The sequence below is a fragment of the Bubalus kerabau genome, chromosome 8 (genome assembly GCF_029407905.1).
Source record: "Bubalus kerabau isolate K-KA32 ecotype Philippines breed swamp buffalo chromosome 8, PCC_UOA_SB_1v2, whole genome shotgun sequence".
Lineage (NCBI taxonomy): Eukaryota > Metazoa > Chordata > Mammalia > Artiodactyla > Bovidae > Bubalus > Bubalus kerabau.
The window spans coordinates 18,686,977-18,712,583 of record NC_073631.1 but is presented as its reverse complement, the minus strand read 5'-3'; the positions used below and the strand labels follow the sequence as shown (position 1 = coordinate 18,712,583).

Here is a 25,607-nt window from a genome sequence, read left to right as displayed (position 1 = left end):
TGGGGGGAGGGAGGACAGGGTGGGATATATGGAGAATAACATGGAAACATACATTACCATATGTGAAATGGACAGCCAATGGGAATCTGCTGTATAACTCAGGGAACTCAAACGGGGTTCAGTAACAACATAGAGGGGTGGGATGGGGAGGGAGGTCCACGAGGGAGGGGACATAAGAATATGACTGATTCATGTTGATGTTTGGCAGAAACCAACACAATACTGTAAGTATCCTTCAATTAAAAATAAATAAATTTAATTAAAAAATAAAGTAGATAACCAACAAAGACCTGCTGTACAGCACAGCTGCTCAGTACTGTTGCTCAGTGTTATATGGCAGCCTGGATGGGTGAGGAGTTTGGAGGAGAATGGACACGTGCATATGTATGATTGAGTCCCTTTACTTTCCACCTGAAACTGTCACAAAATTGTCAACTAGCCATACTATAATACAAAATAAAAAGTTTAATAAAAAAAAGACATAGTTTGCCCAACTGCACAGTTACAATGCATTGCATTAATTAATAATAACAGCAGAACACATTTTGGCCACTCGGTACTAGTACAGTTGTAGATGTACATCCACATACCTGTTTGTATAAACATTACCAGATAACAAGGTAACAACACAGTGTTAATAATACTGAGTATCAACATGCTATACTTTAAAAACATCTCAATTGCTGGTCAAAGAAATTGAAAATTTCTAATAACTTGAACCAAGAAATCTACAATATAAAGTACTAGATAAATAAAGCACAATTATAGATCATGTAGAATTTCAGAGCTAATATTCCTATCTTTTAATTATCTAATGCAAAACACCTAAATGTCCTCTTAGGAAGAGAGAGTTTTCAAGCCCCTAAGCCTTAATGTCACTAGGATGGGGAGAGGAGGTGGCTGACAATGAAATCCAGGTTTGTTGGAAGAGATCACTATCAATAAATTAATTGTAAAGTCCCCAGATTGTGGCTTGAATTTCTTTCCCACAGAAATCCCTCCACATATGAGAGATTAAGGGAAGAAAAAGAAGAAGAGACTAAGAGGGTAGGAGTCAGTGGACAAATCAGACTTGGGGAGCCCACTACTGGTAGGTCCTCAACTAACAACGAGGGGACACTGACCTCTGGAGCTCCAAAACAGACAGAACACACAAATCAGAAAGCTGAAAGGGCAGAAACGCATTAAGGAAGAAGTTCCCTGGTTAGAAGGAGTCACACAGCTGAAGTATGAGAATTTACTTGATGACAAGGTGAAAAGTGATGATAGACAGAGGAGCACTCTTGGCCTGCAGTGCTCCTCAACCTAGACCCCACCAGCTGACATGTACTCCCTCCTCACATCTCAGCCCTCCAGACCCAGGAGAGCCCACGCCCCCATCACACGCTCCCATTCATGCCCATCCTCCAAAGCGCGCTCCACGTTCACAATCACTCAGTGATTTGCACTCACTCGTTTAATAGCTTTTGTTCCCACTAGTCTGTCAGCTCCACCAGGACAAGGGTGTGTTTCTTCGCCACAGTATTTCCAGCACCTACTACAGTAGACGGCACCCAGTATACACCGGGTAGACCCTGATGAAATAACTCTGTTTGATATATTACAGCAGAAGTGGCCTTGTCATGAGGAGGGTCACACAGAGTCTCAGAAACACGAGTTCCTGATGAAACGATGGGATAAACAAAGAAAGCTAAAGAGGAGGCACTCTGACTGGTAAAAGGAAATACGTTTATTAAGGGCACTTAGAAGTGAGTGGAGGGCAGAGTCTGGACAAAAAGGCTTTGGGAGAGATCAATAATCACAGCTCTGTCATCAAGCTTGGACAGGATTTCAGCAATAAGGAAGGTCAGGGTAGACCAGCTGTAAGACACTTAGAAACACTTCCCAGAAGGTTGTTAAGGGTAGATGAAAAACGCTAAAGAGGTAACAGTGACTCTGAAGTCACAGAAGAGATCTCCCTGGGTTCTCTGTCCTTACAGTGAGTTTGCGAAACAGAAGACATGGCTAAGATTCCAAAGGAATTCTGACAAAGTATTTTTATTTATTTTATTGAATTTAATGCTGCATTTCTAAGTTTACTACTAACACGTATTTGGCAAATTTTAAATGCCTTCTTTAAAAAACATAGAAACATTAGAAATATGTACTAACATTTGTGATTTTTTTCAAAAATTTCTCTCTTATCACTTAAAAGTTATGAAAACTGTATAATGCTTATGTACTTAAAATTCCTAATTTATTACCACTGAATTCCACAGTATTGCTCCGCCTCATGAATTCAATATTTTTGAAATTAGAATCTGTTGCTTAAATCCCTATTATATACTTCATGACACAGCAATTTCAAATAAATTCGGTAGTCTCCTATGGGCTGGCTCAGTGAAATTAGAATTCATCTAGACATGTGCCTAATTCAGTTCAGTCGCTCGGTTGTGTCTGACTCTCTGCGGCCCCATGAATCGCAGCATGCCAGGCCTCCCTGTCCATCACCAACTCCCGGAGTTCACCAAGACTCATGTCCATTGAGTCAGTTATGCCATTCAGCCATCTCATCCTCTGTCTTCCCCTTCTCCTCCTGCCTCCTATCCCTCCCAGCATCAGAGTCTTTTCCAATGAGTCAACTCTTCGCATCAGGTGGCCAAAGTACTGGAGTTTCAGCTTCAGCATCCTTCCTTCCAAAGAAATCCCAGGGCTGATCTCCTTCAGAATGGACTGGTTGGATCCCCATGCAGTCCAAGGGACTCTCAAGAGTCTTCTCCAACACCACAGTTTAAAAGCATCAATTCTTCAGCGCTCAGCTTTCTTCACAGTCCAACTCTCACATCCATACATGACGACTGGAAAAAACAGCCTTGACTAGACGAACCTTTGTTGGCAAAGTAATATCTCTGCTTTTCAATATGCTATCTAGGTTGGTCATAACTTTCCTTCCAAGCCTAATTAGAACATGTTAAAAAAAAAAAAAAAAGAATTCCAATCTTCAGTAACATTTTTCCTAAGGCTTAAAGGATGAGGATAGAAAAGATGTACATATTAAGTAACCAGTTCCGTTATGGTAAGTTTTCTAAGAATAGTTGCTTCATTCAAATCAACCTGTCTCAATCAAATTTATCCTCCTCTCCACTTATCACTTTAACCACCTTCAGACCTCATGAAGCAAACCTTCCTCCTGCAGCTACCAGATTCCCCCTCTTCACCCTGAAAGAAAGCACATCAACCTACTGAGGGCAAGGCCCCTGCAACCGAGCCCGGCGGCAATAGACAGAGCACCTCCATCTAAGGAAAGAACAGGTGACTCTCCCCACGCAGCTTCCTAAGGGAAAAATGCTAAACGCTGACTCTCTGCACAGTGCTGACTGATCTGTAGACCGTGCACCTACCAACCAAGAAGTGCATAGAGAATATTTTGTTGTTGTTGTTAAGACTGAGTCTAAGATGACAGCAAATAGTGTGCATAAGATGTTGTTTCTCAGACTGGGAGACAGTATGTAGGAGTGGGATAAAGAGCTGGAGCACTTAGATTTAGGCCATGAGTTCTCAAAACCATAACCAGACTCACTCATATTCAAATACCAGTAGAAGAGAACAACACTGTGGTTCTGTTGGAAAAGAATCTGCCTGCAATGCAGGACACCCCAGTTAGATTCCTGGGTCGGGAAGACGGCGGCTCACTCCAGTACTCTTGCCTGGAGAATGCCATGGACAGAGGAGACTGGCAGGCTACAGTCCATGGGGTCACAAAGAGTCAGACACGACTGAAGTGTCTTAGCACGCACGCACGCACGCACATTCATTAGCTAGTGAGTCTCTGATCATTTGTCATAGCAGGTGCAATGGACTAAGACACATTCTAAAATCAAAATAAATACATTATTTGGGGCTTAGCCATCACTTATGGTTATCCAAATATCTGTTTCCTTACAAGATGGGTGAGCTTGTCTTTTTATTCCCAAATTTCTACGGGCAGATTTTTAAGTCAGTCATCTAGCTTACTAGCTATCTGGGTCTTTCTTCCTTTTTCTCTCTCTTCCGAAGTAACTGAGTCCCAGAAAGGAAGAGGTGGCAAGACGATACAGAGCAAGTCAGGAAAGGAGGATATAGGGGAGGCCGTGGCAGGACGGCCTCGTTCAGGGTGTTGAAGATAGGCCTAGACCATCTCACTGTGACATAAAGCACTCAAAGAATGAGGAGGACAATCTGCAGGGGCTCCCACAGGCCAAAACTAGGACATTTCAAGCAGCAAAATAAGTGACACTAATAGATTATAATCCATTAAAATATCCGTAAATAATAAAATCATTTACAAAATCCATGAACTCACACTAATATATAAAAAAAGAATGAATACATAGAGAGGAGGATGCTTTGCTTTGTACTGGAATGCCAACTGATGAATGGAGGAGTGAAGGAATTAGAAAAATCACCATTTGGCAACTACTATCACAATAATTCAGCCAAAAAACACAGATAGATGCTAAAGCTATCTAAGTTTGGGTGGTTGATAAGGAAAAGTATATTACATAATCTCAAAATGCCGTGCTGTGCTTAGTCATGCCTGAATCTTTGCAACTCCATGGACTGTAGCCCGCCAGGCTCCTCTGTCCATGGAGATTCTCCAGGCAAGAATACTGGAGTGGGGTGCCATGACCTCCTCCAGGGCATCTTCCCAACCCAGGGATCGAGCCCAGTCTCCCGCATCACAGGTGGATTCGATTCCCAAATACTGATTTTAAAGGGAGAATGAGCAGTTTATGGCAGAGAAATCTGGTAGATACAGTCTTAAGAAATGATGATTAATGGCCCTAGAGCTTCTCTGGTGGCTCAGCTCTAAAAAGTCCACCTGCCAATGCAGGAGATGTGGGTTCCCTGGAGAAGGAAATGGCAACTCCAGTATTCTTGCCTGGGAAATCCCATGGACAGAGGAGCCTGGTAGGCTACAGTCCATGTGGTCACAAAGAGTTTGACACAACTGAGTGACTGAACAACAACAAAAATGTAGCAAAGGAGAACTGTGTCCTACCCAATATGATACAGTAAGAACAACACATCATTTCTGTGATACTCCTGAGAAAAAAGCATAATCCAAATCTAATTTTGAGGACATGTCACCCACACCCAAGTGTTAGTCACCCATTCATGTCTGACACTTTCAGACCCCATGGACTGTAGCCCACCAGGCTCCTCTGTCCATGGAATTCTTCAGACAAGAATACTGGAGTAGGTTGATATGCCCTCCTCCAAGGGAATCTTCCTGACCTGGGGATCAAACTCAGGTCTTCTGCATGGCAGGCGAATTCTTTACTGCCTGAGCCACCAGAGAAGCCCCATCACACAAACTCAAACTGAGGGATATTTTACAAAATAATTGGCCTGTAATCTTCAAAAGTGTCTAGCTATTTAAAGTCAAGGAAAGACTAAGGACTATTCCAGACTGAAGGGAATTAAAGAGACAAGACAACTAAATGTAACATGCGATACTGAACTGGATCCTTTTGTTATAAAGTACATCATTTGGACAAAACAGAAATGAAGCATCCATGGCTTTGATGGTTAGTTTCCTGATTTTGATCACTGATGTAGGATATATCCTTGCACACTCAAGTGTTTGGAAGTAATGATACATAATATTGCTAATTTACTATCAAGTGGTAAAACAAAGAGATCTCTGTATATTTTTGCAAACTTTCTGTAAATTTAAAATTATTTCAAAATAAACAGAAAAGAGAGGAATAGTTAGGAAGGTTAGAGTACAGAGATATGATTTAAAGATAAAGACAGAGACAGTGGTAGAGATTTCAACGGTCCCTTTAACTCATCAACCAAAAGAGAACTAACTAATCTTTTATCCTTTTCACCATTTTTACTCACAAGTGAGTGAATGCAGTATGTGCAGTTACCCAGGGATGTTTTTACGTAGCAACAAAAACTCTTAACACAGTTTAGATAAATAAGGAATCTTTCTAAGGAGGAGGAGCAGGAACAAATTTTAAAATACACTCAGAGAATACAATAATGTGTCACCAGGCTAATCTCATTTATTTTCTTATACAGAACTTTTCCTCAGATTTTAAGCAAAAATGATTTTCTTACTTTTCAATAAAGCTGTGACAGTTTCATGAATGGAGAGGCAAACTTCTTCGCAACAGCTAGAAGGAATAATTTTGCTTATTTAACAAAATAATAATGAAAAAGATATTTCAAACTATAAATAATGAAAAAGATATTTCAAAGTCCTGAGCATCACAAAATGGCTAAGTGGTGGGACCAGTATTCAAACTAAACTCTGGGTTCAAGACCCACAACCCTACTCCAGACCCATATTCCTACTCAAGACCCACGCCCCTTCACACAGAATTAGAAAGAGTTAATTCTGAATTCTCTCCATGAACAATATCCACCTTTAGAATGGCGTACTCTCACAGGCAAATAAGATCCATTTATCATCTTAAATTTCTTCTTTGTTTAGCCCCCTTTTTGTGAATGTACTGAATGAGAACAGAGTACAGTGTCTATTTCTGGCTTCATCCTGCTTAACCAGAAGTCCTGACCGAGTTATACCACTGTGCACAACAAGGTGAGTACCGCAGGGCGCTGCCCGTTGGAGCAGTTTTGTTACCGGTTTTTAAGCAGATGTTTGGTGTGACTGCTTCTGGTTCTGATGTCTCATTTCTATTTTCTCCTTCAGGACTGAGAACCAGTTTTACATCTGTCTAATGAAAGCACATCACTTTACTTCTACAATTTACAAGAGTTCATCTTTCAAACTAAGATCTGGTAGTTAAGACGTGAAAGCAACCTTTGAGACTGTCCTGGCTACTGCCCTCCACCTCTGCCTTCAATTCCATTTTACAAGTGAGACCAGGAACATGATGTCCTTATCGTCCACTCTATACTCACCTCCCAGCCCCAACGCTTAAAAAAAACACCCACAGAAACACCCCTAACAGAATTCTGCCTTTTTAAAAAGATCATTTCTTTTTACAAAAGGTCGGGATTCTTACTTCTTAATGTTCCAATTCTACTGTCACACAGAGAGGGTGAATTTTTTTTGACAAAGGAAGTATGTCTTTCAATAATAACACCAGCCTTGGCTTACAGGCCAGAGTGCGTTATAACTATCTGTAACCGACCTGACCTAGTTTCATCTTATAAATAAGACAAGATACTACAACCAGCTTCTCTCTTACAAGGGTGAAATGAGACTCTACATTGGCTCTTCCTACATATCAGCAAAACTACCATCTCAAAAGAGGACACTTCATTTCTAGATTAGGCTTTGCCTGTGAGTCTGTGTCCACACAAGAGATTATATGCCAGACATTCTGTGATTGTTGCTGATACAGGCACAGAAGGACAATAATGTGGATTAACTAGGATTAATGTGTTATTTTCTGATTACAGGGTGGCTCAAGTTTCAACTATTCTTAAGAGTAAACAAAAACCCTACAGTTTAAATTAATAAAAAAGAAAATAAAACAAATAAAAGGCTTAAAAAATTTAAAGTCAACTATTCAACTGAGAAATTTCTATTTTCACTGTATATGCAATAGCTTCTATATACATGACCTAGACAGACTGTCTCACCTCTAAGGAGGAAGTGATACGTAAGATCCTGTATTCAGGGGATCTTCCTGATTCAGGGGATCAATCCCAGGTCTCCTTCATTGCAAGCAGAGTCTTTACTACCTGAGCTACAATGGAAGCCCAGACATACTGTCTTACCTCTGAGAAGGAAGTGATATAAAAGACAGCCTGGGACATAAATATGTGTATCACACATGGACACGTCTTAAAGGTTTCAGATAGATAAATGGTATAAGGAGACAGAGGATCATGAGAATCATCCATTACAACAGAAAGGTATTGAGAAAAATACATAGGAAAAATACATGAGAAAGGTACACAGGAAAAATTCTGAAAGCAAAACTGAAAACTTTCCTTTTCCCTTGTTTACACCCTAGTTTATTTTCCATTAGTGTTAAAAAAGATTTCTTCCCTTCTTCCCAAACTACTATATATCTAAAAAGAAACAGAGAAGCAGAACAAAGAACAGATAAGTGGAAATTTTTTAAATGAAAGAATGGAAATAAATAAATTCAGAGTAACACAAATGGTAAATGATGTGGTTTTCATCATACAAGTAATGTGCCTAAATGAGAGATTTTCATGTTTAAAAATTTTTTCATTAATTTTATGTTTAACTTTGTAATCTGCTTCTTCATTCAAAAATGTAAGCTTGAGATAACAGTTTGAATTTGACAAAGACAATACCTCAATGCATGAAAAAAAATGGGAGTTTTCCAAATGACCAGAGTTCTACAATTCTATTTTAAAAATAGTTTTCCACATTACTGTTTCTATTTCTTTATTCCAGGTATCAACTTCTCCTTTTCTGAATTTAGAAATCAAATAGCCCCAATCCCCAAAGCATTTATGGTGCTAAACTCAAACAAAAACTGTTAGTATTAATAAGAGCCCAGTAAAGAGGAAGAAGACAAAATGAATATATAAACTGAATAACTTTCAAAATTATTTAATCCCAGAAAGTCACAAAATATAAAATATATGAAAGTAACTTAAGAGAAGAGATCCTGTAAGAATAAACCTATAAATTTTACTGAGTGACATTTAATAAAAATACTTGAATGTGCTCGCTTCGGCAGCACATATACTAAAATTGGAATGATACAGAGAAGATTAGCATGGGAAAGTTCATAGCAATACAGGCATACCTCAAGAAACAAGAAAAAAGTCAAATAAATAACCTAACTCTACACCTAAAGCAACTAGAAAAGGAAGAAATGAAGAACCCCAGGGTTAGTAGAAGGAAAGAAATCTTAAAAATTAGGGCAGAAATATATGCAAAAGAAACAAAAGAGACCATAGCAAAAATCAACAAAGCCAAAAGCTGGTTCTTTGAAAGGATAAATAAAATTGACAAACCATTAGCCAGACTCATCAAGAAACAAAGGGAGAAAAAACAAATCAATAAAATTAGAAATGAAAATGGAGAGATCACAACAGACAACACACAAATACAAAGGATCATAAGAGACTACTATCAGCAATTATATGCCAATAAAATGGACAACGTGGAAGAAATGGACAAATTCTTAGAAAAGTACAACTTTCCAAAACTTGACCAGGAAGAAATAGAAAATCTTAACAGACCCATCACAAGCACGGAAATTGAAACTGTAATCAGAAATCTTCCAGCAAACAAAAGCCCAGGTCCAGTCGGCTTCACAGCTGAATTCTACCAAAAATTTAGAGAAGAGCTAACACCTATCCTACTCAAACTCTTCCAGAAAGTTGCAGAGGAAGGTAAACTTCCAAACTCATTCTATGAGGCCACCATCACCCTAGGACCAAAACCTGACAAATATGCCACAAAAAAAGAAAACTACAGGCCAATATCACTGATGAACATAGATGCAAAATCCCTAACAAAATTCTAGCAATCAGAATCCAACAACACATTAAAAGGATCATACACCATGACCAAGTGGGCTTTATCCCAGGGATGCAAGGATTCTTCAATATCCGCAAATCAATCAATGTAATACACCACATTAACAAATTGAAAAATAAAAACCATATGATTATCTCAATAGATGCAGAGAAAGCCTTTGACAAAATTCAACATCCATTTATGATCAAAACTCTCCAGAAAGCAGGAATAGAAGGAACATACCTCAACATAATAAAAGCTATATATGACAAATCCACAGCAAACATTATCCTCAATGGTGAAAAATTGAAAGCATTTCCCCTAAAGTCAGGAACAAGACAAGGGTGCCCACTTTCAACATTACTATTCAACATAGTTTTGGAAGTTTTGGCCACAGCAATCAGAGCAGAAAAAGAAATAAAAGGAATCCAAATTGGAAAAGAAGAAGTAAAACTCTCACTATTTGCAGATGACATGATCTTCTACATAGAAAACCCTAAAGACTCCACCAGAAAATTACTAGAACTAATCAATGACTATAGTAAAGTTGCAGGATATAAAATCAACACACAGAAATCCCTTGCATTCCTATACACTAATAATGAGAAAACAGAAAGAGAAATTAAGGAAACAATTCCATTCACCATTGCAACGGAAAGAATAAAATACTTAGGACTATATCTACCTAAAGAAACTAAAGACCTCTATATAGAAAACTATAAAACACTGGTGAAAGAAATCAAAGAGGACACTAATAGATGGAGAAATATACCATGTTCATGGATTGGAAGAATCAATATAGTGAAAATGAGTATACTACCCAAAGCAATCTATAGATTCAATGCAATCCCTATCAAGCTACCAACGGTATTCTTCACAGAGCTAGAACAAATAATTTCACAATTTGTATGGAAATACAAAAAACCTCGAATAGCCAAAGCTATCTTGAGAAAGAAGAATGGAACTGGAGGAATCAACCTGCCTGACTTCAGGCTCTACTACAAAGCCACAGTCATCAAGACAGTATGGTACTGGCACAAAGACAGAAATATAGATCAATGGAACAAAATAGAAAGCCCAGAGATAAATCCACACAGATATGGACACCTTATCTTTGACAAAGGAGGCAAGAATATACAATGGATTAAAGACAATCTCTTTAACAAGTGGTGCTGGGAAAACTGGTCAACCACTTGTAAAAGAATGAACTGGAAATAGAACTGCCTTATGATCCAGCAATCCCACTGCTGGGCATACACACTGAGGAAACCAGAAGGGAAAGAGACACATGTACCCCAATGTTCATCACAGCACAGTTTATAATAGCCAGGACATGGAAGCAACCTAGATGTCCATCAGCAGATGAATGGATAAGAAAGCTATGGTACATATACACAATGGAGTATTACTCAGCCATTAAAAAGAATACATTTGAATCAGTTCTAATGAGGTGGATGAAACTGGAGCCTATTATACAGAGTGAAGTAAGCCAGAAAGCAAAACACCAATACAGTATACTAACGCATATATATGGAATTTAGAAAGATGGTAACAATACCCCTGTGTACGAGACAGCAAAAGAGACACTGATGTATAGAACAGTCTTATGGACTCTGTGGGAGAGGGAGAGGGTGGGAAAATTTGGGAGAATGGCATTGAAACATGTAAAATATCATGTATGAAACAAGTTGCCAGTCCAGGTTCAATACACGATACTGGATGCTTGGGGCTAGTGCACTGGGACGACCCAGAGGGATGGTATGGGGAGGGAGGAGGGAGGAGGGTTCAGGATGGGGAACACATGTATACCTGTGGCGGATTCATTTTGATATTTGGCAAAACTAATACAATTATGTAAAGTTTAAAAATAAAATAAAATTTAAAAAAATAAATCAATAAATAAAATGTTTAAAAATAGTAAAAAAAAAAAAAAAAAAGAATGAAACTAGAACACTTTCTAACACCATACACAAAAATAAACTCAAAATGGATTACAGATCTAAATGTAAGACCAGAAACTATAAAACTCCTAGAGGAGAACATAGGCAAAACACTCTCTGACATACATCACAGCAGGATCCTCTATGACCCACCTCCCAAAATATGAGAAATAAAAGCAAAAATAAATAAATGGGACCAAAGGAAACTATAAGCAAGGTGAAAAGACAGCCTTCAGAATGGGAGAAAATAATAGCAAATGAAGCAACTGACAAACAACTAATCTCAAAAATATACAAGCAACTCCTGCAGCTCAATTCCAGAAAAATAAATGACCCAATCAAAAAATGGGCCAAAGACCTAAATAAACATTCCTCCAAAGAAGACATACAGATGGCTAACAAACACATGAAAAGATGCTCAACATCACTCATTATGAGAGAAATACAAATCAAAACCACTATGAGGTACCATTTCACGCCAGTCAGAATGGCTGCAATCCAAAAGTCTACAAGTAATAAATGCTGGAGAGGGTGTGGAGAAAAGGGAACCCTCTTCCACTGTTGGTGGGAATGCAAACTAGTACAGCCACTATGGAGAACAGTGTGGAGATTCCTTAAAAAAACTGGAAATAGAACTGCCTTATGATCCAGCAATCCCACTGCTGGGCATACACACTGAGGAAGCCAGAAGGGAAAGAGACACGTGTACCCCAATGTTCATCGCAGCACTGTTTATAATAGCCAGGACATGGAAGCAACCTAGATGTCCATCAGCAGATGAATGGATAAGAAAGCTGTGGTACATATACACAATGGAGTATTACTCAGCCATTAAAAAGAATACATTTGAATCAGTTCTAATGAGGTGGATGAAACTGGAGTCTATTATACAGAGTGAAGTAAGCCAGAAAGAAAAACACAGTATACTGTTATACAGTATACTAACGCATATATATGGAATTTAGAAAGATGGTAACAATAACCCTGTATACGAGACAGCAAAAGAGACACTGATGTATTGAACAGTCTTTTGGACTCTGTGGGAGAGGGAAAGGGTGGGATGATTTGGGAGAATGGCATTGAAATATGTATAATATCATGTATGAAACGAGTCGCCAGTCCAGGTTCAATGCAGGATACTGGATGCTTGGGGCTGGTGCACTGGGACGACCCAGAGGGAGGGTATGGGGAGGGTGGAGGGAGGAGGGTTCAGGATAGGGAACACGTGTATACCTGTGGCAGATTCATTCGATATATGGCAAAACCAATACAATATTGTAAAGTTAAAAAATAAAATTAAATTAAAAAATAAATAAATAAAATAAAAATAAAAATACTTGAATAAATAAAGAATTATTCCTAGGTAGACTATATACACATAAATGTGTCAGTTCTTCCCAGGTAAGTGTATAGAAATACCAATGAGGTAATTCCATGAAATATCTACTGAATTCGGCAATGTATTTTAAAGTTTGAACCAGTAAACATTAAAGAAGAAAAATCAGATAATTTCTGGGGAAAAAAAATAAGAAGGAGAGGAGGATTTGTGCCCTATACACTGTTAAATTGTTAAAATCTAAATTAATTAAAACAACATTGAAGTGTAAAGACCAATCAATGACAAAGAAAACTCAGAAATAGATCCTGGGATATAAAAGAATTCAGTGAATTTAGTTCAGGTCAACAAAATTTTATTGAATACCTATCTGTCAATACTGTGTTAGTACGAAAGGAAACCAGTAAAATTTTTCTTGAAAGCTATTTGGTAATAGGTATCAAGAACATTTAAAGAGTTTACATTCTTTTAGATAGCAAATGCACTTGTAGAATTTATTCTAAGGAATGGTTATTTATACAAAAATATTTTGTATAAACAATTATTTATAAGTTATTTATACAAAAATATTCATTATAGACATTTTTAATAGTGAAAAACTAGCCAAAATAATAGAATAAATAATATTCATACAATGGAATAATATATAACTCCAAACATTGTTTTAAAACTTATTAATGTATATTCACACAATAGAAAATTTCATAACAAGAATAATGAGCTACAACTGCATGTATTATGGATGAATTCACAAACATAATAATTTTTAGTGAAGGAGCAAGACACAAAATGTACACACCATATGATTCACTGACACACATTTCATACACACGAAACAATCTGTGCTGTTACATGTCAAGATAATTTGGGGGAGTAGGGTGAAGTGGCTAAAAGGAGTTAGTTGGGAGGGGGGAGATTCTAGGACTTTATCATTTCTATTTCTTGATGTGGATGCTAACAACATTTTATGAAGTCACTGAACTCATCATTTGTATATGTTTCTGTAAGTTATTCATCAATAAGAAACTCTTCAAAATTAATGACATGAGAAAAAGTCTATTAAAAAGGAAAAATCAGGGTACAATACTGTATATAAAATAAGAGTCTTGGTTTTGGGGAAAAAAGAATAGCAAAGAACAACTGCTAGAAGGAAAACAGGTTGGTATAAGTTGGGGGGCTGGGGAGGATTTGAGGAGCTAGTAAGAGACAGGAAAAGACATCTCCCTATGGTGTCTTCTAAGAGTCATGTGTTAGGAAAGCTTGGGGTGAAGATATGGTGGTGGGCAGGGTGTATGTGGAGTAAAGGGGAATGAGTGGTCTCAAGACAGGAAAAGCCTAAACCTGTTTAATCTCTGATGGAAAAAGAGTCAGTAGAGGGAAAGGGACAGAAAACATACAGAAAACAAGCAGTAATGTCCCTCAGAAGACGGGTAAGTGTACACCGAAGAGGCAAACCCAGAAAAGGAGTGGGAAGGTTTTGACTGCTAATATGTACACAAAGCTCTCCTTTTTCATAGAGCTTTTCAAATTACTGTGTCAAGAAGGAGCTCAATTTCCCTCTCCATGTTTCCCCATTTGTAGTCTTTCAAGAGACCTTCAGATTATCATGCTATCTGGATCAGTCAACTGTAAGAGTTTCAGCCCGAGGACAACCTGTCTCTCACTTCAAAATACTTCAGGCCAAAATAAAGAGCAACTGGGTCAAGCGAGGTCCAGGTCAAGTATAATGATAGCCAGTCTGGTTGCAAGGAGCGTTTCTATCACAGGCGAGCTGTGTGACCGGAGGCAAGTGATTTAATCGTACAGGCCCTGAGTGGCCTGATATGAAAAATGAAGAGGGTAATAATAGATTGATAAGAGGCTTACACGAGCTCGTCCACATAAAATGCTGAGCCCAACATGTGACACAGAAGAAACGCTCAATAACTATAAACTGCTAACATCACAATCTTTTAAGTCTAGGGGTGGAGTTTCTAAGACGTCTTCAGATCTAGAAGCAGCAAAACAAAAACAGAATGTAACAGGTAACGCAGCAGTCTCTCCTGATTCACAGCACACAATCTCGGCAAAGAATATGCTTGCTCCCAACTTTTGTATTTTGAAAAATATTAAATCTTCAGAAATTCTGAAAGAACAGTACAATGAACATCTTTGATTATCCACCTTCATCTGTTTTCACCAGTGCTAAATCTTGCCATGTTTACTATCTCCTGCTCCCGGGCTTCCCTGGGGGCCCAGTCGGTAAGGAATCAGCTTGCCAATGCAGGAGACGTGGGTCAGGAAGATCCCCTGGAGAAGCAAACGGCAACCCACTCCAGTATTCTTGCCTGGGGAATTCCACGGACAGAGAAGCCTGGAGGGCTACAGTCCATGGGGTCGCAAAGAGTCGGACATGACTCAGCGACTACACCACCACCACCACCACCACCATCTCCTGCTCACTCACAAAAACTCACAATCAGTGTTAGAGAATCCAAGACTCCAACTGGCTGACTCGCTGTGTAGAAGGACATACTTGCCATGTGTACAAAGAAAACCACCTTTTTTCAGAGAACATGATGTCAAAACCTAATGTCATGATACTTAAGCTGCAATAATTACAAAGCACACTGGAGGCTAACTAACACTGATAGCGGATGAAAAGGTATTTTTTGCAATGCCCCTTAGGGAAAGAAAAAGGGTTACAGAGCTCTGTTCTTAGGCCATTAATAAGGAGAGAGTAAAGGCTTTCATTTAGAGGCAAAGAAGCCTGACACAGCTGGATCAGGGTTAGACATGTTACTTAATGAAGTTACTGCAAAGGGCTTAGAGAAGTTTTCCCCTTCGGTATACTGAATGACACTTAAGTGAAGGTTCTCCACTCCCTTTTTTAAGCATCCAATAATCATGCATATCTGGCAGTGGATCCAAAAATCAAAAGGACACGAGACACTTCATCTCAAATAATTACACACCTAAGAGTGTATTCGGCAGATTTTAGGTTAAACCATATAAGATTATTTTTCCAGGTTAAGAAGTCAATACTGGAAATTTCATATATTCGCATATATTTGTTCAAGAGGTTAATGACATACATGTAAGGTATTCACTATAATATTGTTTACAGAAGTGGACGTCTGGGAATAATCTAAATGTCAACATGTCAACAGGTAGAGGACCAGTACATAAAGTGCAGCATGGCCATGTAGTGGAATATTATGCAGCTGTTAAAAGAAGAAGAGTTAAGAAGATATGTACCAAATGGAAACTTTCCAAAGACATGACTGTGAAGCAAAAAAATGTATGGTGCAAAACACTAAGTAAACTACCTTCTATGTAACAGCAGGGAGCAAGGTTAAAAAAAGATATATTTACTTGTACAGACAAAAGGAAATTCTGAAGGAATATGCAAGAAATTAATAGTATACAGTTGTTTAATTTGGGGGGAATATGTTGTGGATGGGAGACAGATGATGGATAAGACTTCTCAGTGTATCCCTTTTTATGTATGTTTGAACCATCTGTATCTATTATCTAGTCAGAGAAATAGAAATAAGAATCTCTGAGAAAGAAAATTAAGGCATTCAATATTCAGATAGGGAACCAGAAATTGAAAGTGATTCTTGCTATGTCTTCTATCTGCAATGATGCAATGTTAAGCCACCATCATTTCCATAAAAGCACAGTTTCTAGTGTTTGCATGGTAACCATTAATAAGATCTAAAAACTTGATCACTTTAGGCATGTTATTTTTGTTTCATGTTAGGGAACACAATAATATCGAAAATATTTTTTTAAAGAAACTCTTTAATTTTCTGATAACTATAGATTCATTAATTATGTATTATATAGTAGCAGAAATAGGACTGAAAATTCCTGTGTAACTTTCACCTATCTTCCCCCGTGGTTTCCAACCCTAAACCCTGGCAGCACTCATCTGTCTTCCATCTCTGTAACTTTGTCATTTAAGGATATTATCTACATGGAATCATACAGCATGCAACCTTTCAAGATTAGCTTTTACAAGTATTTTGCAGCTTTAATCCCCATATTTCATTTTCCCTTTTTTTTTCTTTTCTAAGTCAGGGACACTGAGGGATAATTTACATGCTGTAATATTCATCCTTTTTAGTATGAGGTTCTATTAAATGTTTTAACGTGATATAAGTAATGTATTACAAACTCACATTTTCAAGCCCCAGGTCTGAATTCTGACGTATGTATGTATTTGTTAAAGCAGCATCACACTCAGCACCATGAACACACCCTCCACCTCACGTTTCCTCGTGCCCCTCTGTAACCCATTCCTCCTCCACCACACTCCCATCCCCAGACAACGACTTTGCTTTCCATCACCACAGGTTCCAGTTTCTAGATTTTTATATAAATGGAAACAAACAGCACCTCCTTTCATTTCTCTTGGGTAGAATACCTAGTCCAATGACTGGGTCATGTAGTAGATGCATGATTAACTTTTTAATAAACTGACAGAATGGCTGTACCATTTCCCATCCTCACTACCAATACAAGCAATTCCAATTCTTCCACACCCTTGCCACCTCTGGCATCGTAATTTTAGCCTTTCTGAGGGGTACAGTAGTAGCTCATTGTGGTTTTATTTTCCATTTCCCTATTAACTAATGATACTGAGCATCTTTTCATGTGCTTGTCATCCTTATATCCTCTTTAATGAAGTGTCTATTCAAATCTTTTGCCCACTGCTTAAAACGAAGCTGTTTCTTACTATTAAACTTGGAGTTCTTTATATTTCAGATACAAGTTCTTTATCAGATAAGTTGTGCAAATATTTCCTCCTAATCTGAGGCTTTTCTAATCTTAACAATATCTTTCTAAAAACAGAATATATAATTTTGATGAAATATAATTTATCAATTTTTTCCTTCATGGAGCATGCTTTTTATATCTAAGAAATCTTCATCCAAGGTCACAAAGACTTTTCCCCTATCTTTTAATTAATCAGTTTTAGAGATTTGGATTTTATATTTAGGCCTATCACCCAACTTGAATTAATTTTTGTATATTGTGGGCTTGGTATGGAATCCTAGGGAATATCTATTCTTAGGGGTGGAAGCAAAAGGAAAGCAGTCAGTGACAGTTGGAAGAGAAGGAGCAAGGTACTGACACAAAGGGCCAAAGAGGAAGATGGCTGCAATTAAAGGAGAGTTAAGGCTGTCAACATCTACGTGGAACTTTGCCCAGAAACCAACAAATACAGAGCAATGGTCACTGGATTTGACAATGACATCAGTGGTGGCCTTCAAGACAGGAGTTTCAATACAATGAAATAGAAGTCATATTTGAAATAGATCAAAAGAAGGTATGGAGAGTGAAGAGGGAAAAGGCTCAAATCACTCTTAAAAATTTTAGGAATGAAAATGAACAACAACAACAAAAAAACCACAGGACACTGAACTCAGAGAGTTTCCTGGCCATGGGGAAAGACCAGATAGTGTTAGTTACTCAGTCTCCAACTCTTTGCCATCCCATGGACTTTGCCCCAGGCTCCTCTGTCCATGGAGTTCTCCAGGCAAGAATTACTGCAATGGGTTCCATTCCCTTTTCCAGGGGATCTTCCCCACCCAGGGATTGAACCTGGGTCTCCTGCATTGCAGGCAGATTCTTTACCAGTCTGAGCCACCAGGAAAGCCCTTCTGGCAAAGTAGGGGAGGAGTTTATCTACTGAGACTGAGAAAGGAGGGGCAGAGGCTGGGTCTTAAGAAGGTGAAAGGGTTTGGAACTGGTGTTGCAGGGGGTACTGATCCATCAAGAATCAAATAGAGAGAAGTAATGGGATCATCCAGGAGCTCTGAGAACACTTACAGAGAAAGGACCCACGTTTGTAGTAAGATTTAATCCTTGCTGCATTCCCATTTCTTGGCTGCCAAGATCTCCAAAAAAGAAAAAAAAAATGACACAAAAGGGTCTGGGTCAAGTGATTCCACAATTACACCCAGGAAACAAAATTCTCACTCTGGGTTTTTTTTTGTTTGTTTGTTTTTTTCCCTCTAAGATTCACAACCTGCTGGGTACATGGAACAGGTGTCCCAGTTCCACTTTACACATGAAGAAATAGAAGCTGGGAGAACAACTTTCCCAAAATACTTGGCTAGCCGGAACTTGAATTCAGATCTTTTAATTCCAGTAATTAAAAGAGATTAGAAAAGATTAGAATTTCCAGTAATTCCCTCTCTGCACCATGCTGCTCTCTTTTCTCCGATGCTCTTCATCATCATTCTTGTCTTAAAACCTGGCCCCAGACATTCCTTGATAGCTAGTCTACCTTTCCAGCCCACCCTTCGCCCCTTTGCATTGACTTTCCCCAACTCGGCTTCTCTCAGGTTCATCAGAGGCAGGAGCCGCCAGAAGAGTTTGGTGCACACGAGGGTTCAGGGTGCAAACAGAACCACCAACTCCCAGCTGCAGTCATGGTTTGCCAATATTTAGAATGAACTCAAGCCTGGTTCTCAGTGTTTTCTTAGGGCCTCTGGGGAGGAAAGACACAAGGAATCAGGAGAGAGCAGTCACTAGAGAGTGGGGGCAATGACAGTGGGGTTTCTTCCTGAAAACACCCAGTGTAGAGTCCTCCTCCCAAATTAATCCCCAAGATGACAGCTGTAAAACCAGAAACAGGCTTCAGGGTAGTAACTCCTTGCCAATCTTCGACTGGAAATAAAGCCCAAGAGTCTCCACTAGAAAATCATCAATACAGGATAAACTCTTAGAGCAAAACGTGATCCTGGCACCCTTGTTTTGTCCAGGGTGAAAATTTTGTTTTAGTATTTGGGTAATTAGCATAAAAACTTAGAAATGGATGAGTGTTTAGTACAATCTCGGTCATTTGTGAACACAATTGCTTCTGTTGTTTTTTTTTTTAATTCATCCCCCTCTGACCTTGCAACAGTTATTTTGCTACTGTGACGCAAATTAAGGCTTTTCTATTCTTATTTCAGAGTCTGCCGTATAAAATAAGTGTCTGCTTTTCAAAGCTAACTGACAGTCTAATGTTCCACATTTAACTATAACAAGTCAACATGTTGCCACATTATTTCATCACTATAATGACTAGCTCATTAAAACATTTATCAAGAAAAATGTAATTTTCACCTTTCGTAGTTTCTGGTCTTAAAAAAGAGATTATCCTCCTTATGTTGCAACTTGTATATAAAATTAATTTTGAAAATGGCCTTAACTTTTTCCTACAAAAGTAAATTACTAACTCTTTTAATGCATTAGGGTTGACATAAAACTGTGCAATCTCTTATTAAATATTATTTGAAAAGCAAATCTTTGATGAGCTAAATCATCCTAAAACCCATACCTTTTAGCTTGTATCTGTTACAAAAACAACTACCTTATGGTAGAATGCCTTATATTTCCAAGAGCTAAATGATACTGTGAAACAGCAAAATCTTACAGAGCAGTACAGGGACATTTCAGCTTTTAAACATTGAAGAAAAAAATGAATAAATTTAAGGTGAAACCTCCCCCCCCCCTTAAAAAAAAGAAAGGCTTCTTCTGTTATATTTAATCCATTTTCACACAGTTTTCCTTAATTACACTACAGCTGTCTGGTACGGCACAACTGACCACTTCCATCATGAAAACAAACTGTACCCCACCATCCAAAGTTCTTGATTAAAAAGCAAATGTTTCTGTGAGCCCGCAGAAAACGGGTGCAGCTGCTGCGTTTCACGAGGCAGGCACCTCTCCTCCATTCAGCTGTGAAGAATGGCGGTGACTGTAAATTGTTCTTCCTGATCGGTTCCACAATAAAAACAAACCACCCTACTTTCAATTTTTCAAAGCCAATTTTTGTAAGCCTCTACTACGCTGGAAACAAGAGTTGTGTTCTTCTGATTCATGGCCTTTGATTTCTACAGAAACGTCCCTGTATGCATGTAAAAACAGGTCCCGGCAGGATACTCACGGAGACTGTATAGATTAACTTACCAGATGTACCAGAAGATAGAAACGCCATCAGCCTACCTTTTAAAGAGAGATACTATTTAACAGCTTCAACTGCCTGTGACTAAAGGGGGACTGTAAAGAACACACTGTATGTGGAAGGGCACTGGGCAGCTCCTGAGAAAGCAGCAATGTGTTCACGCAATGTGCAACCAAGGGTTTTGAGCTTGCGTTTTCATGCGCTCAGTTAAAATCCAAACAGTGGAAGGAAGGTAGAGTCACACATCTGCATTTGTGACTCAAACGCTGGGACTCTAGATCACAGCTAGAGTCCTTAACAAATTGTGATAAGAAACCTCTGAATGTTCCTAGTTTATTCACGATGCCCAAATAGTTACCTATGCTTTCAACTTGAGGTCTCCAAAGTATATTCTCAAACAAGCACTTAATCAATTAAAAAATGTTTGCACATGCCTCCCCTGCATATAAAAATATAATTTATTTACAAACACAGAGCACTGGACTAATACCTAATGCACATTCAAAAACATACACAAAAATAGACAGCTGTTTGTTGAGGATGGGAATAAATATAATTCATAAATATGAACTGTCTTTGCACATCTCCAAAGGCCCCTGCTGGATGGCTCTCAGGGGAATGTCCACCTCCTCCTCCACCCCCATGGAGACCCTAAGGGGGCCAGGGCTAGTGTGAGGCCAAGCTAACTTGTTAGTAACTCTGGACAAATTAATTGCTGTAAATTTCGACTCCTGTTCCCATGAAGATTTTCCATGGAAACAAAAGTATATATAGTTTCCATGCGCAGGCTCAGTAGCTCAGTCGTGACCACCTCTTTGGGACCCCATGGACTGTAGCTACCTCTGTGCATGCAGGCTCTCTGTGCATGAGATTCTCCAGGCAAGAACACTGGAATGGGTTGTCATGCCCTCTTCCAGGGGATCTTCCAGACCCAGGGACTGAACCCACATCACCTGCATTACAAGCAAATTCTTTACTGCTGAGACACCGGGGAAGCCCATGAACTAGTTTAGACAGCTTAAATTCTGAGTCATGACCAGAGTGGTGCAATGGAACTTAAATGTGAACAGAGATAAAACAAGAAAATGCTTAGATTCCCGACCTTCCACTTTGGTGGCAAAGCTGCTGGCATATGTTATCAGTGATTCCTAACACAGGACAGCAATCAATACCACCTCCACTGACAAATGGTTTCTACTGGAAGTAACACCCTGGGCTGCTGCAATGACTGGATCTCCTAACCATGCTAGTCACCCAACCTTTCCACGTGCCTCCCATCAACGCTTTGCCTTTCCAACTGTCTGCTTTACAAACCTGTTCCTTCCAAATCCCTAGCAATATGTGATTTCAGGCAAAGGAAGTTCTACCAAGAGATAATTGTTTTCACTGAGCCCTGTCAATAACAGCATGTCTTAGACTCAACAGTCTACATACTTTTGCCAGGTTTTTCTAGAAGCTGGTAATACAAACATCCTTGTCTTCTTGGAGGTTAAAAAAAAAAAGTAACAAGAATTGCATGCACACACACGCATACACATACACACACCCCCTCATACATGCCTGTTTTCTCTCTGGCCATTTGCTCTCAGTTTCCTTCACAGGTTCTCTATTCTAACTCTTCTGTTATTCCCCAAGGTACTTCTCTTCCCATTCCATTCTTGGGGATCTTATTCCCAGGATACACCAAAAATATACTGTGAAGCACACCAAAGTGTCTTTGACTAACAACATTATTTCTAAAGAACGTTTTTCTTGAGCTAGAGCCCATGCTTCCAACTACTTACTTGACTTCTCCCAACTGAATGCCCCAAGAGCAGTTCACTTCAACACTTCCAATAGGGAGCTCACCACTTTCTCCCTGACACTTGCTCCTCCCCCTGCATTTACTCCCTCAATTCACGAAAATCATTATGGATTTCCCCCTCTCCCTCAAATCTCATATCCATTCAATTTCAAGTCTGGTCCATTCTACCTCCTCTACGCCTCTCAAACTTGTCTGCTCCTCTCCATGGTCACGACTTCAGCTCAACACACTCCTAACTGATCCTTCCTTCCAACTCCTGTCCTTGACTTCCTCATCCTCCTCCACACCACAGCCAGTGTAGTCTTTCTAAAAATACTCTGACCATCTTCCTTGCTTAAATAAGGAGAAATGAGGGACATCTTAAGGTACAAACAAACAAAAAAAGAAAGCAAAGAATGAAGTTTTTAGCACACAAGAGATCTGAGGGTGCATATTAGCTTAAAGTAAGAGCCTCTATTAAGGAAGAAATGAAAAAGTAGGTGATAAATAGAGCAAGGTCCCAGAGTCCAAGGTAAGCTCGAGAACCCTGGAGGAGATACACAGGAAGAAAGATTATAAGGATGGCTGGGGATGGAGGTAAGTCTGGGTGTGGAGGGGGGTCAAGCTGAGGGGGTAGATGCCAGATATTTACTTCTTTGGGAAAATGACAAGGGAGGAAGACCTTTACTTCAAAATGAGACAGTCGTGAGAGGTGAGTTCCTGAGAAAAGCTGTTCCAGTTTAGAACAGTCACTATGGATAATGGAAAATGCAGTTGATTAGGAATAGATTGGAAAAAATTAGAAAACAGTGTGCTGATCTAAGACTGGCGATCGTAAATCTGAACCAGTTAAAGGAAACCAATAGAAGAATGCCTGGTGCAAAGGTGATGGGCAGGAGAGGGGGGAAGAGTGGGGTTATGACACTCGCAGGTTTTAAATCACCATCAGCTCTCATCCATTCAGCTCAGTTCCCCCTGGGCTGATGCCATCTCATTCGTCTTCTTCTCCTGGAACCTATGTTCCAATCATAATGAACAAACGCTGCCATTTCTAGAACATGCCCTGCTGTCAGAACTCTGTCTTAGGACCTGTGCTTCCTCTATGTAGATGTGCTCCCCTCTGCCCTCCTTCACCTCTCTCTACTCTTTATGGAACAAGAAAGGAACACTCCAAAATAAATCTGAATGGCCAAGGGTAGAAGGCCATCAAGCGAGGGAGCTCGGAACTCAGTAAGCACTCTACAAGCACTCGGTCGGTTGAAGGCATCATACGATGTGGAGTGAGGCAGGGTTTCTAAGGCATGTAAAGAGAAGGGGAAAATGGGTTCCTTGTCATTAGGTACCCCACCCCAAAGGTGTAATAAACTTAGATATTCCTCTGGTCCATGTTTCTATAACTCATTGAATTTTAAATGTAAGGCTTAAATATAATACATAATAAATACAATAAACAATTTTAGTATTGTTTAAATACAATAAATAATAAAGTTCTTATGTCTTAAAAAATGACAACGGAGGGCACATGTTTTTTTTGAGATTTCTGTGGAAGGTAATGCCACTTAAGTCCCCCTAACTGACAGAGTCGATTTATGGAGTTTTCATTCCTATCTCTAGAACTATTTTCCTTACCATTTTACCCTGAAAGACAAATGGGTCTCTGGGAATTCATTTTGACTGATATGTCCAAATATGCAAACAACAGACATGAAGAAACTGAACTTCTGGACAGAAGAATAAAAGGGGACATCTGTTCTTGGTGTTTCTGCGCCTCCTTTCTTAATTCAGAGTCAAAAATTTCTTAATGCGCCGGTCCTTTCGGTCAGTACCCATCCTTGCCCCTCTTTAATCATCTCCACCCAGTACCACAGAGATGTAAAGATATTAGTCATTTATTCATTCATTCATTCGATAAACATTTACTGAATACCTATTTTGCAATATAAACATAGAGGAAAATACAAATACAAAATGTGAAGCTTACAGTCAGTTGAAGGAGAAGAATGTATAAAACAATCAAATACAATACAGTGAGTGCTATAATAGAGGTATGCATCCATTCAATGCATGAAGTGAAGTGAAGCCAAAGTCCCTCTGTCGTGTCCGACCCTTTGCGACCCCGATGACTACACAGTTCCTGGAATTCTCCAGGCCAGAATACTGGAGTGGGTAGTCTTTCCCTTCTCCAGGGGATCTTCCCAACCCAGGGATCGAACCCAGGTCTCCCACAATTGCAGGCGGATTCTTTACCAGCTGAGTCACCAGGGAAGCCCATTCAATGCATATCAAACACCTAATATACACCTGCACGATGGCGCTGAGAAGCCAGCAGTGAAGAGAGAAAGAACAAACCAAAAAAAACCTGTTGCCCTCAAGGAGGATTTGTTTATTTAATTAATAAACAAATGAGCAAAGAAAATGAAGGCAGCACCCTGAAGAAGATAGCTCCTCCAGATCGAGAGGAGAGCACAGCCTTGTCAGAGAGGCCGCCGCCAGCGGACATACGAGGATGGGCAGGAGAGGCTGGGTGAGGAAGCAAACATCACAGGTGGGGAAGAGGACAGGGCGGGCAGTTAGAACGGCAGGAATACCCGCTCCAGCCAAAACCCACTGGGGGCAAAGCAACTCAAAATACTGCGGTAAGAGAAGAGGAAATTTCTCTCCAAACTTGCGCTCTTTCTCTTCAAGGGAAAACCCAACCTGCTTTTCTGTTTCCATCATTTTCCAGAGGTGCAAAAAATTTTGTATGCAATGAATTTGACTAAATTTTCATTTTAAATTTGACAAATCTGTCAGGGAACTGGGCTTCCCAGGTGGTGCTAGAGGAAATGAACCCGCCTGCCAATGCAGGAGACATAAGAGATGTGCGTTTGACCCCTGGGTGGGGAAGATTCTCTGGAATGGGGCATGGCAACCTACTCCAGTATTCTTGCCTGGAGAATCCCATGGACAGAAAAGCCTGGTGGGCTACAGTCCAGGGGGTTGCAAAGAGTCAGACACAACTGAAGCGACCTAGCACACAGCACAGTCAGGGTACTAGGCATCAGGAAAATAAATGTATGAATTAATCAACAGATCAGCAAGCAAACCCAATTAAGAACAAAAACAAATGAACTTCCAGATTACTATCTGCTGAACTCACAATAAATGAAAAA

The 25,607-nt window shown here is 39.4% G+C and overlaps 1 protein-coding gene and 1 pseudogene across 4 annotated transcripts in view; one reads left to right on the top strand and one right to left on the bottom strand.

The window, feature by feature from the left end:
• The window catches only part of UMAD1 (UBAP1-MVB12-associated (UMA) domain containing 1), a 260,313-nt gene that overhangs the window by 91,149 nt on the left and 143,557 nt on the right, over positions 1-25,607 (bottom strand). The window lies entirely within an intron of this gene.
• LOC129659725 (uncharacterized) lies at positions 8,648-8,706 on the top strand (annotated as a pseudogene).